Source organism: Ptychodera flava, chromosome 4, assembly GCF_041260155.1.
Source record: "Ptychodera flava strain L36383 chromosome 4, AS_Pfla_20210202, whole genome shotgun sequence".
NCBI classification, from domain to species: domain Eukaryota; kingdom Metazoa; phylum Hemichordata; class Enteropneusta; family Ptychoderidae; genus Ptychodera; species Ptychodera flava.
In genome coordinates this window covers 45,406,357-45,425,006 of record NC_091931.1, presented here as the reverse complement: position 1 = coordinate 45,425,006, position 18,650 = coordinate 45,406,357, and positions in this window count along the sequence as shown.

Genomic DNA, 18,650 nt, shown 5'->3' with positions numbered 1-18,650 from the left:
AAGCGTGCTCTTTCTTTCACTGTTGAGAGATTAATATTTTGTGCTGCGCCTAATAAACCAGAAATTCAAGATGCGGAAGAACTAGTCGACTTAGAAAGATTAGGCGAGATATATAAACAAATAAATGCTGCCAAAAATATTATAGTGGATTTTGATGAATTAGAATAGATATTTCTTTTAAGAAATTTTTTATGATATATATAGGACAGTACAATGGATCCAATCGTGAATGAATATAAGATAAACCAATTGGTCGATATACTTGACCTCGATTTAAATAGAGGGCTAGACACTCAGAATTATCTGTATACCATGACTCACACAGATTTAACAGATTCTTCAGGTAAAGGTTTTACTCTAGAAAATCCCTTCGGTAAAAAACCATGGATAGATTTCAATGATCTTAGAGAAGAATTGGTGAAGAAATGGGAGAAGGTGCCGCCGCAGTTTATTCCAAGGAGACTTACTGTGCATTACAGCATAAAAAACGTCGCTTACGGAGGACATTCAAAGGTGTAGTTATAGAAAAAGATTTTTCCTCCGAAGTCAAGCGAGTCGAGGATATCGCGCAGATTGATATTGAAGGTATGGCCAAAGAAAGAAAGATGTACCGTGTTTTTACAGAAATGGAAGTCAAATTTTCAAATCCAAAAGATCAAAGTGTGCAAAATCGTACACACTATGTTAACTATAAGGGGGTATATACACAAAAGATAAGGGAGGGGCGGCAGTGAAAGAACAATTAGTAAAAGACTACAAAGAATGGCTTGATAAAGCTGAAGCTGTTGAGGGCTCTGGTCTAGTTCTCGAGGAGATACTTAATTTTAAAGTAAGACTGGTAGAATTACTACTTGGGGCTGGCCCCGGCCCCCAACTGCCGGAATGGTTGAAAAATAAGAAATGTGTGAGCGATCTGGTCCTACTCAGAGGCGCCGAGGACTGCTTCCAGTATGCCGTCGTAGCAAGTTTAAAGTTAGCCGACCCCGAGTTTCGTAAAAAGAAGGCTGGTAATACCAGAAAAAATTGGAATACGTACTCTCCATTTATAGCCGATTACTGTTGGGAAGGTATTCCTTTCCTACACCCGCCGATCTGACTGTGTTCAGGCGCTTCGAGCAGCAAAATCCAGGCATCAGACTCAAGTATTTCAGATCTACGAGTCCGATCCCGATCCGTCCGGTATAACTGTGTTTTATAGTGCGGAGCTCCGAAGCGGAACCGTCGGAACGTCCAGACAGCGAAATTTTACTAATAGTCGGCGAAGACGGCGGGTCCCACTTCGTACCAATTACTGCGGAAAATCGCCTTCTTAATTCTAATAAAAATCGTAAGAATGTGCACAGACGGAAGTGTATTTGTACGGTTTGTGGAAAGGATTTGCGTCAACAGGAGAGTTGGAAGAACATGAGAATTATTGTGGAACAGACACTGCCCAGCCAGTTTTTCCTAAGGAAGTATGTCAATTGAAGGACATCGGAAGAAGGTGGTGTCCCCTACGTCGTCTACGCAGATACTGAAGCAATTATTGAGCGGGGACTGGCCGACACATTCCAATTTGTCTTTCGTATGTTATGGTGGAACGGGGGGCGTCGGGGCGACGCCCAACGTTTATGGTAAAAAACATTCACAGGGCTCTCCTGTGTTACAGACTTTCTAAAGGATATGAAAGAACGGGCTGAGGATTATTCGAAATCGTATTATTGGAAAATAAAACCGATGGGGGATCCTTCTAATTACGGCAATCCAGTCTGTATTGCATGTGGAGAGCCGGCAGGATACCAGACGGAACGACTTTTTATTGTGAAAAGTGCCGTCCGTCGAGAACCATTCCTATCTACTTTCACAACCTCAAGGGATACGATGGTTTCTTTATTTTGAAAGAATTACATGAAATCGACGCCGGAGGGGGACCAGAGCCTAAAATCATAGCTAAGACGGGCAATGGTGGAATTATGGGTCTCTCGAAAACATTTATTTTTCACGCCTCAATTGTTGTCGATGGGGAGATGGAGATAAAGAGACGTTCCACTTTTCTATAAAGTTTATGGACAGTGCTCAGTTGATGTCTGGGTCGCTCGCAAGTTGGCAAAAACTGTGCCGGACCACGGATGGGCGGCGGTACCACTTTCGTACCCGGACATTCAAAGAGCGAAAGGTTTCTTTCCGTACGAATATTTAGATTCTCCAGAGCGATTGGAGAAGAGGAGCTCCACCGAGGGGCAAATTTTATAGCGAATTGACGGAAGAGGGGATTTCAGAATCTGATTATGAGCATGCATTGAAGGTGTGGGATGAAGTGGGATGTAAGACGATTAAAGATTATATGGAATTCTATTGTGAGACGGACGTTCTCCTTCTTGCAAATATATTCGAAAATTTCCGTGACACATGTTTAGAAGCATATAAGTTAGATCCGGCCCATTACATGTCGGCGCCCGGCTTGACATGGGATGCTATGTTACTTTACACGGGTAATAAGTTTGGGCTCATTCAAGATGCTGAGCAGATGAATTTCGTACAGAGGGGAATTCGAGGCGGTATCAGCCAGTGTAATATTCATTATTTACAGACAAATCATCCGGCTTACGTTGACGGAGCTGGCGGGAATTGGGATCCAGAGAAGCCGGTGACCGAAATAAAATATCTCGATGCAAACAATCTCTACGGCTGGGCAATGAGTCAGGCAATGCCCACGGGCGGACTTCATTGGATGACGATGGAAGAATTGTTAGAATGGTCTGCTCAGAATGGCGGAGCAGGATTTGATTGGGGACCCGGACGCCACCTTTCCACCAAGTTTTCTAGAAGTAGACTTAGAATATCCGGTCGAATTACATGAAGAACACTTCGATTTACCATTAGCGCCGCATCACTATGAATTTCCGAGGCAGGGCGGTCGACTGATTACAAGTGTGATGGATAGAGAGAGATACGTCTTACACTACAAGTTGCTGGAATTCTATCTTCGGATGGGAATGAGATTGAAAAAGATTATCGGGTGCTTGCTTTCGATGAGGCTCATGTCTTGCGAAATATATTGACTTTAACACTAAAATGAGGGCAAAGGGAAAGACAGATTTGAAAAGAATTTCTATAAGCTGATGAATAATGCAATGTTCGGTAAGACAATAGAAGATGTTCGAAAGTACAGAGACTTTAAATTTGTTTCGGGACGCGCGATAGTGGCCGTAAAAAGATTCAGAAGTATAATCCAAAGATGAAACATATAACTTTCATAACTTCCGAAGAGGATGGTGATTCCTGCGACAGTGCCCTACTGGAACTGAAAACGGATGAGCATAGATATGTAAAACCAGTTTTCATCGGCGCCGCAGTACTGGAACTTTCTAAGCTGCTTATGTATGAGACGCATTACAATTACTTTCGGGGCCAGTTCCCTGGAATACGATTAGCCTACATGGATACTGATAGTTTGTTTACAGTGTGCCACTACCTCCCGGACCGGACGTAACTTTCAATGATATAGTCCGAGAAGATGTTGAAAAGAATGGTGAGAAGTCTATATATGATACTAGGGATGAGTGGGGCCAACTTTCCGAAGATTAATAAAAAAGTGATAGGTAAATTTAAAGATGAGTTGAATGGTGAACCTATTCTTGATTTTGTCGGCATACGCTCGAAAGTGTATGCTTTTCGAACTCCAACTTCGGAGACGAAAAAAAATAAAGGGGTGAAAGATGTTTGTGTTAGAAAACATTTGAACTTTGAAGATTATAAAGATCTATTTGAAACTGGGAAGGAGCCGAGCCGGCACAGTTTGTACAGTTTGTACGGAAAAAGGCTGGAGAAATCCGTAGTGAAAAGCGTAGTAAAATCATGATGGCGCCAAATGATATCAAACGTGTGCAGTTATACAATCCAGACACGGGCGAATGGCTGGCAGAAACATGGCCGATAGGACGGACGACGGGTCATGGTTAAAATTGTAAAGACATTAATCTACTATTTTCAATAGAGACCTAGGGCATCACTGATAACATAAATGTGGGCAAATATATTATCATTGTGAGCGTCATCGCCAACCCCACGCGGTATCTTTCTTCAGGATCTCAAGTTGAATTCCGTCCTTTGTGTTCATTACTTTTAAACCATTTCCATGAAACTCAATATCTTTAAAACTACGCAGATCGATAAACAGACAGAATTTATTCTTCAATAATCGGCCTCATCTATATCAATTTCACACCAATCTTTATCTTCAGCAAAATACCGTCGCACCTCTCGCCAAAATTGTCTTGGTATCATCTTCTGAGCGTACACTTTATTTGCAATGCCTTCGATTGATTACAGACACAGATTCAATGGAGGGGTTAAAGAAAAGTTCACTGTTCAGTTCTGTGTTCAGTTCTGACTGATTCTGATTTTTTTTTGTATGAAGAGTAATAACGATACCTCTAATGCTACGTCGTGGTACATTTATATTTTCATTGATAACCGTGTCCGATTCTTTGAATGGGATTGTTCTAAAATAATGTATATGCTCGTAAAGGTAACTTTTTCCACCGTTGTAATAACCAGCAGTTGACCCCGCGAGTTTGAGGTCAGAAATTGTCTCGTATTCCATTTGAATGTTTTTTAATTTATAATTGGTTGTAATAAACTGATTACTGACAAGTAATTGGGGGGCGGGTGCCAACGTAATTTCCCATTCAATATGACTCCCTAACGCTTTTGGATATGCAACTCCATGACCTGTCACGAGGGGATGAGTGAGACGAATAGCATATTTTGTTTTATATGTGTCGAAAAGTAAGTTATCGCCCACGACGGCGGCATCTGCATCGGTCGAACCGCTTCTTAATTTTCTTAGATTTTCGTTCTGAATTCCGTACAGTGTCATGTTCGTTCTCTCCTTTTATGTTTGAAGAGATCGCGATAACATTCAATAAGGTTATATTTATTCAAATCGAAAAGTGTCTGGCCCTCAAATGTGAGTTTCATACGCTCCACCAAATTTTTTGCAACATTTTGTACTACACGGGTAGTTCCACCTCCCGTTACTTCGAGATCAAAAACCAGGTCGAAAGTATCTGGAACTAAGAGTACTCCGCTTTCTAACTTCGGACATCGTATGATAAGTGTCTGGCTGGATCTGCCTCACTTGGATTATGAGCAATCACGTGATGAGTTCTTTCTGACTTCGTTCCCTTCGGTATTCGGTTGGTGAAAGTCGGTAATAATGTTCTATCGTACCCCATTTTTCGTGTAATGTATATAGTAGTGAAGAAAAAAGAAAATAAATCACATCTTTACGTAAATATTTCCGTCTGCCTGAAAGATAAATCGATTGCCTGTGTCGCGAATCAATCGAAGGACCCAATATTCTTGGAGATGATGAGCCTCTTGGTCATCCTCAGTATCCTGGAATACAGCTATGAATTCTAGTCGCTTAAAGAAGTTAGTCTTCTGACATTCCTTCACGAAAGCTAAAATGTTATGATATAGATTATCATCTTTGAGTCGGACACCTGGATTTGCTCGAAGGATATGTCGATTTACCCGCCGAAGTTTGCACCATTCCAATTCGACAGAGAAACCAAACAGGTCTTTATTTTTAGAAAGAAACTTTGCAATATTCTTTTCACCAAACATGTTGATGCCGTAGGGAGTGTGATATATTAATACATAATTTTATTTATAATGACTAATGTTAAACCAGTTAAAAATATCCATAGCTGTTCTCCGACAAATCCGACCACCGATCCTGCTGTTTTTAAAAGAAAACTAACAAGAGAGCGATTAAACCTGGTATTGCAGCAGCACTTTTGCGGCCAAGTTTTTAACCATTCGCCAAATTGCTTTACAATTTCTTTCGCTTTTGTATATACTTTGGGCGGACCTGAACCAGACCCGCCAGTTCCTGCTCCTGCTCCCCCTCCTCCCCCTCCTCCTCTAGTCACAGCCAGGGCAATTGTTGATATTGTCATTCCAAGGGCAGTCAGTATTGCAGCGATTGTAATACCATTTCGTTTAAATAACTCAGTCAGCTTCAGCCTGAGTGACAATTCTGGATCGGAAATTACATCACGAAGAGACCTAGTCGATGCCAGTCTTTCACGTGCCCCACTGATCATATCAAGTTGTACTTCAATTCGATCATCAATTTTAGCTAGTCTTGTTCTGAGTTCGGGTGTAAGTTCTGTCTGCTCTAACAGATTTCCTCTTTCACTGTAAAGCTCATCAAGACGCATATTTGCCATCTTTAATTCATCAACAAAGCTCTATATTCAGGGTTTAGATTGTTCCATTGGTCGATTTTATTTTCAAAAGCTCGTATTTTGTGTGCATTACCAGAAGCATCTTTTCGTAACTCTGTCAGTTTATCTTTGTATATACCCATGTCTTTTGGTGACATCTTCTCAGCCGGTATTTTATCGTTTTTCACATCTTCAGAATGCAATGTACGTTTCACATATTCGGGCTCTGCTAATACTTCTCTAATAAATTCATGTCCTCCTTTTAAACTCATTAATGTGGACAGCTTATAAAATCCACCTCCTCTATCTTTAGACAGCTTGAGGTTTTTATAATACAGCTTTCCATCCCTAATCTCAGATTCCATAGCCAATACATTTAGTGCATCCGGATCAGTAATTTTATTCTCCTTTAAGAATTTATTAACCATTCTTAATTTTTCATCTGCTTTAAGTTCAGTCAAACGATCAACCTTTGGGCTATCAAGGAAAGGATCAGCTTCTGCAAGGGCATTATCATCGTCTATAAAGAATGTTTCAGCAGTAGCGTCATCATCATCATTTACATTTGCATCAACTAAATCCTGGAGTGGTATATCTTCTCCTCCTTCTGCCATATTGTATTTCTATATTACTACAATTATTTTTTATCCCCCCTTACATATACAGTAAAAATGCACATCTCAGTTGTTGAAAGCGTTGAACAATTGGCTGATTACATAGAAAGAACAAGTGCTGCATATCGACGAAGTTATAAATTAATGGGTCGAATTGATATGGCTCTTAATATTACTAAGGGAATTCTTGTAAGCTCTGCTGTAATAGCGGCAATTCCGACAGTTCCGGTACTGTTAGCCTTAACTCCTATACCAGGTGTTGTTATTGATGTGATACAAGGGAAAACTGGTGTAGCAAAGAGACGAGAGAAATATAAACATTATTATGTTCAATATAAACAGCTGCTTACACAAATACAAGAAAAAGGCGCAACAACAGAGGCTCCGGGGTCAGAACTTATTCAGGACATATTTCATCAGGCGCTAGAAATCAAAAACAAGAAGGATTTAGTCCGCCGCTGGAGCGATATCTACGATATTATGGATTGAATGGATATGAAAGTTAGATTCAGAAAAAATTCCACAGAAAATGTTTCTGAAAACTGTAGAATGACAGACATTGAACATGACATCACAAGTTGCTAAGCAACTGAAGCCCGGTATTGCGAAAGCGGTATTGCGAAATTCCCTGCTGGAAAGTTCCTGCTGCGTCCTGATAGGGATATTGCGCAACATCCCTATGGTTCCGGTAGGGTAGGGGAAAATCTCGTTCCGACGACTCCAACATAGTGAAAATGGACCAGCCAGCAGATAAAATTCACATCCAGAAACGAGACCCGCACCTTCGGAACTGTTCCGGTACGGGTTGCCTTTGTAAGAGCAGACCGGCTCCGGTACGGCTCAGTCAGAATCTATCTAACAAATGAGAGAGAGAATAGAATGTCGTTCTGTTTTGCTCAGTGAGGGTGAGTCATAGCTACTGTATTGCGCAAGTTCCATTTGGAATGTGAATGACTCAGCAGGGAATTTCCCTGCTTAGTTCAGGACAATGCACTGTTGCGCATGCGTGAGTTCGTATATAGGTCAGGGTCATACTTTAGTTACATGGATGGTTAAATTTTCCTTCGCTCCATGTAGATAAATGAATAAAATGGGTGTAAAATTCTTATTTTGTCCTGGAGGTCAAATATTCCTTACTACTAAGTCACCTCAGCTTTCCGTATAGAAAATACAAAGATTCTCATCGAGCAATTCCCGATAAATGATATTTTTCCGACGAACAAGTTCTCGCGGAAGTCAGCTCAACTTTATGAATTTGAGGATGTCTACTCCGAAAATACCGATTGACATCAAGTAATTCCCCGATAAAGGACACCTTGGAGACGGAAACTACACTAATCTTGACGCGGGTGGGATCCGTAAGTTTGAAATTTAGAGTGTTAGGTTTGTTAAAATATGATTATATTTTCGAGTAATAGGATAAACAAGAACAGGTTTCTGTCTTCTTTTTGATTTTAAAAGGCTCATTCATTTTAAAACAATTATTATGTTTCAAATCGCATACCTACGACAATGCAACACATAGCAAATGTTCGAGCCTACTACATACATGGAATGGGCTACGTAAATGTAACACTTATACAAGTGGGTTGGAATTATGAAAGAATGAAATTTCTGAGTATGCGTTTTCTGAAATTTCAATTTTTTTTATTATATTGTCATTTCAAACTTGCGTTCGTATGTAATCGCTGTGAGAAAACTTTCAAAACGACGAGATCACTGAACAGAATTACTGAAAGGGAATCAACCAACCGCGGTCACTAAAAAAACCAACCAATGCCGACAGGACACAACCAACTGTTCGAACTTTGAAAGCGCCAGAAAAATAAAAACTAAGCTAAAAAGAATACCTTACAGACAAAAATGTAAACTATCTTGGTGCGCTGAGAACTATAACTCATGAGAAGAAAGTAAATAACTAAAGAAACAAGGACCAAAATGAAAGAACGAACATTACAAAAAAAGTTTACACTAGTATTTTTGGATAACTGTTCCGAAGCCTTCCTTAAAGTGTGAGTCCTGCCACATTTTGAGACTTTTTCGTTTGACTTGGGGCGTATACTATAGTTCTGGTTGTCAATGAAATTGGTATTAATAAAACAAACATTTACACACAAACTGAAGCTTATTTGAGCGGTTTTTAGACGGTTGTATTATGTTATTTCGACGAAAACACGGGAAAAGTTGCACTTTTCGATTTCCGTCATGGCGACATTTTCCGGAAATTGCCGAGCTCGCCCCGTTTTGGCGCAAGTAGCTGTGACGTCACTAATAGAATGTGTGATGGTGACTTCGTGCATTGACTATGGAGATAGTGATAATTTCATGAGTGAAAGCAGTGCAACTGAGAATATCATCGTCACAGAAGATATGAAAAAGCTGTTCAGAATTTACAGGCCTGCAAATTTTAACAGTCGGAACCTTAACCTAAACGAGAACAAGAGCGGAACTCTTGTTGACCGTCGCGTCATAGTTTTGAAACCCACTGTTTTGTCACTGGTCTCCGCCTCTCATTTGAATGCGTACTATTGGATATTGATGAAGCAGTCCTTGTCAATTTCGATAAACTCAGTTTATTTGGCGAAGACTTTTCCTAATCCCTATACTCCGACGATGATTATTCTCTAATTGCGGAACAACGATACGCCGGGATACGAAACAAACAGTTACCAACGCGATGTAAAATGATACAACAACAACGAGACATACAGGCCACTCTATCAAAAACATTGCTTTGCGTATACGATGCTGTGTGTTCCCGGCGGACGGCCTCGGTTACAGACCGTATAACACCGGGAACACACAGCATCCGTACGCAGGGCTATCACATAAAAAAGCAGTGCATCATCCCGATGACAGAGACAATGACGAGCCAGGGCACGAAAACACATGGGTTACTCGTATCTAAGATCATGGACGTACTACAGACTACAGTGCATCCATGCTAAGATCAACAAGTCATCGTTGATGACACAGTCCCCGCTTGTCCATTTTGTTATAATCTTTGGTGTCTAGGTAGCTGTGGTCTAGGTAGCTGTGGAATGACATTGATGCAACGGGTGCATCAGGCCTGTGACTTGCATAATAAAGTAATCTGAGGAACGTTCAATAAAATTGACCCATCTCTGCCGGTAATGACCACTGAAGGAACTTTTGATTACATCACACATAACGATGCCCTCACTGCCTCTAATGTCATGATGGCACATACTATACACATGGTTTGGTGGAATTTTAGAAATGGTATGGGATCGGGTACGTTGTTGTAATCAGCCATTTCGGATCATATAATGAAACAAATTAATGTGCACAAGAATGCAGCCATATCACGTTTAAACAAAATCAGTCCATCGAAGGACAGTGACCTATTTTTATGTTTCAAAGACATAAAAAATCACACCAAAATTGAAACCAAATGGCTGTCTATTGACCATATGGATCATAGCACAAAATTAGTAGACATGCATATGTATGCCATAGTACTTTATCTTTGTATCAAGTCTCAACAACATTGGATAAGAAATATTGCATATGATTAAGCCTCAAAGACATGAAGAAATCCAAAAATGACCATCTGGCAGCGATATTGGGGAAAATGACAATCTGGCAACCATATTGGAACATGTCACGAAGTACATTGACATGTATATGTATGCCATAGTGCATGATCTTTGTGTCAAGTTTGGACAAAATCGGTGTAATGACCATTGAATTAAGCTTCAAAGACATGCAACAAAATGGCAGTTCTGCAGCCATATTGGCTCATATCACAAGGTTAATTGATACATGCATATGTATGCCATAGTGTTTTGCCTTTTTGCCATGTTTGAACAAAATCGGTTCAAGGATGTTTGAGTCATGGTTCAAAGACATGAAAAAATCGCAAACAAAATGGCCGCCTCACGCCCATATATTACGTATCGCAATATAATTCGATATGCATATGTAGGCCATAGTGTTATGCCTTTGTGCAAAGTTTGAACAGAATCGGTTCAAGGATGTTTGAGTTATGGTTCAAAGACACGAAAAATCGCCAACAAAATGGCCGCCTCACGCCCATATTGGATCGTATCGCAATATAATTCTACACGCATATGTAGGCCATAGTGTTATGCCTTTTTGCCAAGTTTGAACAGAATCGGTTCAAGGATGTTTGAGTTATGGTTCAAAGACATGAAAAATCGCAAAAATATGGCCACCTTGCGGCCATATTGAATCGTATCGCAAAATAAATCGATGTACATCTGTAGGTTATAGTCCTATACCTTTGTGCCAAGTTTGAACAAAATTGGTTCGTCAGTGTCTGAGAAACGGCTGCGGACGGACGGACGGACGCGCGGACGCACGGACGGACGCACGGACGGACGGGATCCAATCTATAAGTCCCCGCCGGACTTCGTCCGCGGGGACTAATAAAAAGTTTCGCATAATAGTTTCTGGTAAAGAGATCGACAGTGACAGGATCTTTCTTTGTCATGACAACACCCGAAAACAAGTAAGTCTTTTTACCCCAAATGAAAAATGTTTGTGACTGATTCTGAGGCAGTTCATTACTAGATTTCTAAACGAACAAATAGCCTGATTGTGCAGCACGTGTTCAAAAAACCTCGAAGTTCCGTGTACAGACAAAAGATAAGTTCTTGCAGAGTAAAAATACGTCAGTTTGAAATTCATTCATATTCTTCAATAAAAACAATCTTCGTCATAGTAGGCTGCCAGTTCTAAAATTTCCGCAAGCAAGCCTGGATGTCCAGAATTTGAAGAAATGTTCGGATTATGTTGGGCCAGACTACTTCATGTACTCTTGATTTTTGACCTTGATGATACATTTTCTGCAAGGAAGTTGAATATCTGACAGTTTGCAACTGACAAAATGCCACATTGAAGACACAAGTACACTTAAAACCCAATGCATCATCCGATACGTCTAAACGTCAAACGGTGTAGTACGGCACGTGTTAGATCGTGTTGAAAATTTGCAACATCGGCGCCGTCGTGTTTCAAATAATAAGATAACGTAAGGCCAAAAAAAGAGAGAAATGTTTCTGGTCAGCGCGCGCGTCACTTAAACAACAGCGCGTCACCCTTGTTTTCCTGTTTGTGGCCGGCGGCCGTGGCTGACACCAAACCAAAATGGCTGAACATAAAGAGAAAATTCTTTGGGGCGCATGATCAGTGACTGCATGAACAGTATATATGTGACTATATTGAAAAAAATATAAAACTGGCCCTCCTCCCTCCCTTGAGGGAAAAAAATAAAATAAAATAAAATGCGCGTCGCCGCACCATTTTAAAAGAAAGACCTGACCAGAAACATTTCTTTTTTTTTTGGCCTAATTCTTTGCTTCAGACTCGATCACAATGCTGCGCGACAACAACGTTTTCAACAACGGCATTCCTATCAACAGTCGAGATCGATCAAGCAGCCATACTCAAAATACAACTCGGTTGCTCTGGCATTATTCGGCAATGGTCGTTTACCCATAGGCTGGAGGTATTATTCATGCTCGGAAAAGCACGTTTTATACATCGGGAAAATATCGGACATGATGTCGCTTGAAGGATGTGTGGTTTCCATGGCCATGCTTGTTAATCATATGTCTGTTAATGCTAGCAATGTTCACCAAAGGTGAAATAGTCTTTAAAACCTACGACCAAATCTGATAAGTAGAAGTGCCGGTCAATTTTAATTATACTGGCCGTCAGCGACAAATAAGGGACAGAAACTACGGGGCGTGGATGTGGGCCGGTGTTTTTCGAAACACCGCTACATCAAAAATAGTGGCCCTTCAAAATTTCTTGCACACAAAATTAGTGAACATCCCTTATCCGTGCATGAAAATCAGTGACCCTCCCCTGTTACTCGAAGCATTTAGGGGTGGACCATTTGTTATCCTTGGGGGTCTGAAAGATTGGGGGCATTATTGTTTTTTTCTACATGTTCCACTGGATTTTTTTCCCTTGTGAATTCTGGCATTTTTTTTTTGGGGGGGGGGGCATTCTTCCTTCACAGAAATGTTGTAATGCAGCGATGTTGCAAAATCAATCTGTTTGTCTTACATCAACGGACTTGTACAGAAAAAGGGACCGGTCCCCCTATTCCAACTTTCGAAAACAGGATGACCCCCATTCAAACTTTCGAAAACAGGGTGACCCCCTGCGCGCGACAAAGGTAAACAAAAATTGGAATTAAATTGAATAATCCAGTGTGTATATATATATATATATATATATATATATATATATATATATATATATATATATATATATATAATATATATATATATATATATATATATATATATATATATACACACACAAAATATATATAATGTGCCCTCCCGGTTATCACCATAATTGCTTTATGGCAACCTATATATATATATATATATATATATATTATATATATATATATATATATATATATATATATATATATATAATATATATATATATATATATATATATATATATATACTTCTTTAGTTCAAGATCAGCTGGAGTGCTCAATACTAGAGTAGAGCTAAATACATACTCAGTTGATCAGGGTAATCTAAAAATTACATTTCCACTACAAATTTGTTTCGTATAGGCTTCAGAGCCGCCTACACTCATCGGTGGTTGTGATCGACTTAAACGTTTGGGCTGCTGATTGCATATGTTGTTAGGCGACAAAAAATGCAATCTGTGCCTCCACGAGAAATTCATACTCCTCAGATATCCAAAAATGTGCTCCCTCAACAATAGAAACGAATTAGTATCGACCTGCAGACACAGGAGAAAATTTCTCCTGTGCAGTCACTAATTATGCACCCTTTTGCAACAAACAGTGCCAACAAAAACAAAAGATATTGTTCCCCGCCTAACAACATATGCAATCAGCAGCCCAAACGTTTCAGTCGATCACAACCACCCGATGAGTGTAGGCGGCTCTGAAACCTATACGAAACAAATTTGTAGTGCCTGTAATTTTTTAGATTATCCTGATCAACTCAGTTGTGTGTATATATATATATATATATATATATATATATATATATATATATATATATATATATATATATATATATATATATATATATATATATATATATATATATATAAATAATATTTTTGGTATATTTTAAACACTCAGTCATACTGTATTTTAATGGAATTGTAGTCATGTCAGTTGTAAGATACGAACTTAAAAGTGTCCATTCTAAAGTTTGAATACAGTATATTGAATGAGCTGTGAATGTACTCCACTCTTTTTATGCATAACCAGATGTCCAGAACTGTTGTAAGAAAAATGTGATTGTGAAATATTAGTGCATGTTGCCTTCTAATACTGAATTCTCACAGAAAAAACAGAAAAGTATCAGGAACTTGTCATGCTTTTCATATGACCAACAGATTTCATAATGATCAGTACACTGCGCAAAACAGACTTTCACTTTACAGACATCAAGATATTTCTGACATATATCTCTGATATGTTAATTTACTGCGACCGAAAGGGGCGCCGAAAAATATTAAACATCCAGATATCTCTGATATACATAATATCTGATATATGAAAGTCACGCAGCTGAAGGGGATGCTGAAAAGTATTATTTTATATTTTAAAGAAATGCGCCCGAAGGGCGCGCCGAAAAATTTTAAACATACAGATATCTCAGATGTATGTATGTCTGATATATTACGTTTTGCACTAGGACGGGGATCTGAAAAATATGTCTTATTATCATTAAAGTTACGCGACCGAAGGGCGCGCCGAACGATGCAACTGAATAATGAAATTTGTGGCTGACACAATGCATTTTATGTAATTATGAGCCTTGTCGAAATTCAAAAACACACTGACACCCTCCCCCCCCCCCCATTGGGCATTTCAAAACATGGTGACCCCCTATCACCAAAGTCAAAAACAGGGTATGAAATTGAATGATGAAATTCATGGCTAGCACGATGCATTTGATGCATTTTAGGCAAGTATGAGCCCGCGTCATATTTAAAAAACACTGACCCCCAATAATATTGGGCATTTTAAAATACATGTAGGTGACCCCTTCACCAAAGTAAAAAAAACAGGGAGACCCCATGAATCCACCGGTCACCTAGGCCAAAGAAACTGACCAGTCCCTCATTCCCGCTAATTTTAAAAGTATCCCCGAAAGTATCTTGTGCGAATTATCATATCCAAGCCCTCCCCCAGTATATTTGGTCACAGTGCAAATTCGAAAGAGTTATTTCTGCCATAGTAATGAAAAGATACTGGGCCACGCCCCAAATGAAATGGGAAAATTGGACATTTGGTATATTGGAAATTGAAAAAACGGAAATGTGCATTGTGGGAAATTGAGTTTGTCAGAGAGAATTTGAATGGGCGCAAAGTTCCATCCTCTGTATACACACCCACGGCTCGAAATAAACGTTTTCGCCTGGTAGTCCACCATGGGCTACCATTTCAGGGCTCGAAATTAGCGGTAGTCCCGCGTCCACAGACTACCAACTTTCCCTGGGGCAACCAAAATCCATGAAATGGTAGCCCATACGGACTACCAAAAGCCGGGACATAAAATTCAGTCAGTATTTGGCGTGCAAAGGCCAATATCTGAACTGACGTACTTGAGTGACAGGCACTGGAAGTGATGGTCAATGAAAACGCATTTTCATTGCAATTGGATCATAATGTATCAATCACAGACAATATGTCTCCTCCCAACAGAAAGCCCATGGTCTATTTTAGCACTGCTACAGTATATCTAGTCTCGACGTGCTGAGAAAGTCGTGGTCGTTGTCATGATGACTATCAAAATTTTCATACAACTCTGAGAATGAAACAAGTTGTCAATAGATTACCAAGCTTTGAGTATCACTGTTGTCCATTAGGCCAAAATAATAAAGATCGTTTCTGTCAGCTGGTCACCGCGTGCGTCATTTCAGAACCTGCGCGTCATGGCTTTTTTTGGGGGGGGGGGGTTGTTACATAGTGATCAGTACAGCTATCCTTGATATCCCTGTTTGCATGTCCAAAAATGCTAAACAGAAAACGGAAGTATTATGCAGCCAATGATAAATTACTAGAAATTCACTTCATGGGCAGAATCTTGCAAAATCGCTTTTTCTTGTCTGGTTAATGAAAAAAAATATCCCTGAACTAAAATATGCATGGGCTACCAGCCATTGTCACTTGGTTACCAACTTCAGAAAATGGTAACCCAAGTGGACTACCAGGGGAAAACGTTAATTTTGAGCCGTGCATTTCATGGATTTTGGTAGCCCCAGGGAAAAGTTGGTAGTCTGTGGACGCGAGACTACCGCTAATTTCGAGCCCTGACACCTATACATATGTAGTATACAATCTCAGCCCAAAGATTTTAAATTTAGAAATAGGCCTAAGAGTTTATAATCAAGATGATAAAACCATTAGAAAATTGAAAATATAGTTACATTTTGATTTTCTTTTTTGAACATGCAAATTGGTTTATTGGTTGGAGGAAATGTGCCATGGATTATAATACTTGACGATGACAGTTTTGTTTTAACATCTTCTGAAATTCTGTCATTTGTCTTGTCAGTGTGATCTGTCCATGTCGCATGCAATCATACCAGCGTATTATTTATTGGTCAACATACAAGAGATGATATGCATGTATCGACAGAGTGTCTTCACTTATCTAAAATCAGTGAACAATTCAAAAAGCAAAATGTAACTGAAAATTAATTTTAAGAGGCTTTTGGAAAGACAAGAAGGGTGCACGGAAATGAAAAAGTTACATCCCAAAAGGTTCTTGCTGATACTGTGATAGATTTTTTTCTTCCACATTAGCTTGCCAGTTTTTTTTACAGAACTCATCTAAGGCAGAATTTTTTTCCCCTTGTATCTGCTGGGATTTTTTTTTTCTCGAAAATCTTCCAGACCCCCAGGATATCAAATGGTCAACCCCTTAGTAAAAATGTCGGGCCCGACAGACACATCTCTGCGACATTAGCCCACAGGGTGTGAACATGTTAGCTGAATTGTTAAAAACTATCAAAGGTGCCAAGTCATGCTCTGCACAGTTCGAGCAAGATTGTTTTTAAGGTGTTTCGGACACTAGTAACGATACACGACGACACTGCACAATGTGGATCATATATCGACACGCCATGAGTAAGGCTAAAATAGCCGGTATCAACAAGCTAAATGTTAGTGATTTCGGGACTCTAATATCGATAAGACAGTACTACACTCTTAAAATATCTCGACAGCCCGGGTCTGCGAAATCCGCGATGTTTACTCGATAAATTTCGGCAATTGCGGGATTCTAATATCGATACCGGACGGTACTAGATTAATTTGCATTCAATTTATGTCTCCTCACGCCGGGTCTGCGACTATTTTGGTTCTAGGCATATAATGCCTTTATATTGTATCTCGTTTACTCGCCTTGACATGCTGAGAAGTACTGGGAATCTTCAAAGTACTGACTACACGAGACGTTCAGAGTTCGCTGGTACTATAGACTTTATTTTTCGGTAGATAAGTTGGCAGTTGCAATCGCCCAAGATGCGCTTCTGCCATAATCAAAATGTCTTGGGTCCGCTGTGTTCCTCTTTCCAATGTTCGTTGAATTGTCTTATAATATGCCTTTAAACATTTTTAAGGCGTGGCTTTGACCTTATAGGTATGAATTATGGATAAAATGGTACATCCAATCATGAATACAAATCTAACAGTTAATGTTCAAACGTCACTTTTACATGTTGCAAAACCCATCATGTGAAATTCCCGTGTTCCTATTTTCATCACTTAAACATATAACACGATTGGAACTAATTTAGGATAATTGGATGGTGAAGTAAGGTCGTTTTAACCTGAAATGTAAGCTCATCTGTTTTTCTTTTTACGTTACACACTTGTTTTATGAGTAATTACAACATTCAGCTATATGGCATCTAATACTTTTGAGAAATTTGAAAAATAAGTTAAACAAATTATCCCAAATTAGTTCCAATCGTTTTATATGTATGAAGCTTCAAGTATACACATAGATGTATACTTACAATTTTCTTGAAAAAAATAATGCTTTCTATGATAATATATGAATAATATCTCTGACACATTGAAATTGGTGGGATTCAAGTTGATGACCTTGCCATTTGGCACGGAGTATTAATGTGATATTCACGATGGCTTACATCTATTGAATATATTCCAATACATTGTACAAAACACAAGAGACACACATAGATCATCCCACAATATGACAGAGACAGAAATACATGTAATGTTGTATAAAAGCATGTTAGGAACTTTTATTTACCATTAAAATATCTGTATTACATTGTAAAAGAGTGATACACAATCAACCAAGTGTTCTTACATATGCAGGCCTTGGAAAACAATAACATATTTTACTTAATTACAAAGTGACAATTGCAATGTCATTTGAACTACTGGAGGAATCAATTACATCTTACATCTGTAAGGAAGCTTCAAGTATACATCAGTGTACAGCTGATACAATGTCAATACTACCAACTGGGGATGAGATCTGATTATGATCCCATGTAAATCAGCATGCAGTATTGTGATAAAAGTCTTTACTGTGTAACAAGAGAATTTCACAATACACAGCTTTAATACTTGGCTGCATATTTTTACAGGCATACCAATGAGCACATAAAGCCTAAGACTGATCATTGTACATAATCTGAAATATTCTGAGGAAAATGATGCATAAAACAGGTTCACAAAGTTTTCAACACTCAAACATGTTGTTTTTAACCAACTGTACTGGGGTCCACTTGACCTATTCACAGTATTGGTTGTAATGTTTAGGAGAAGAAG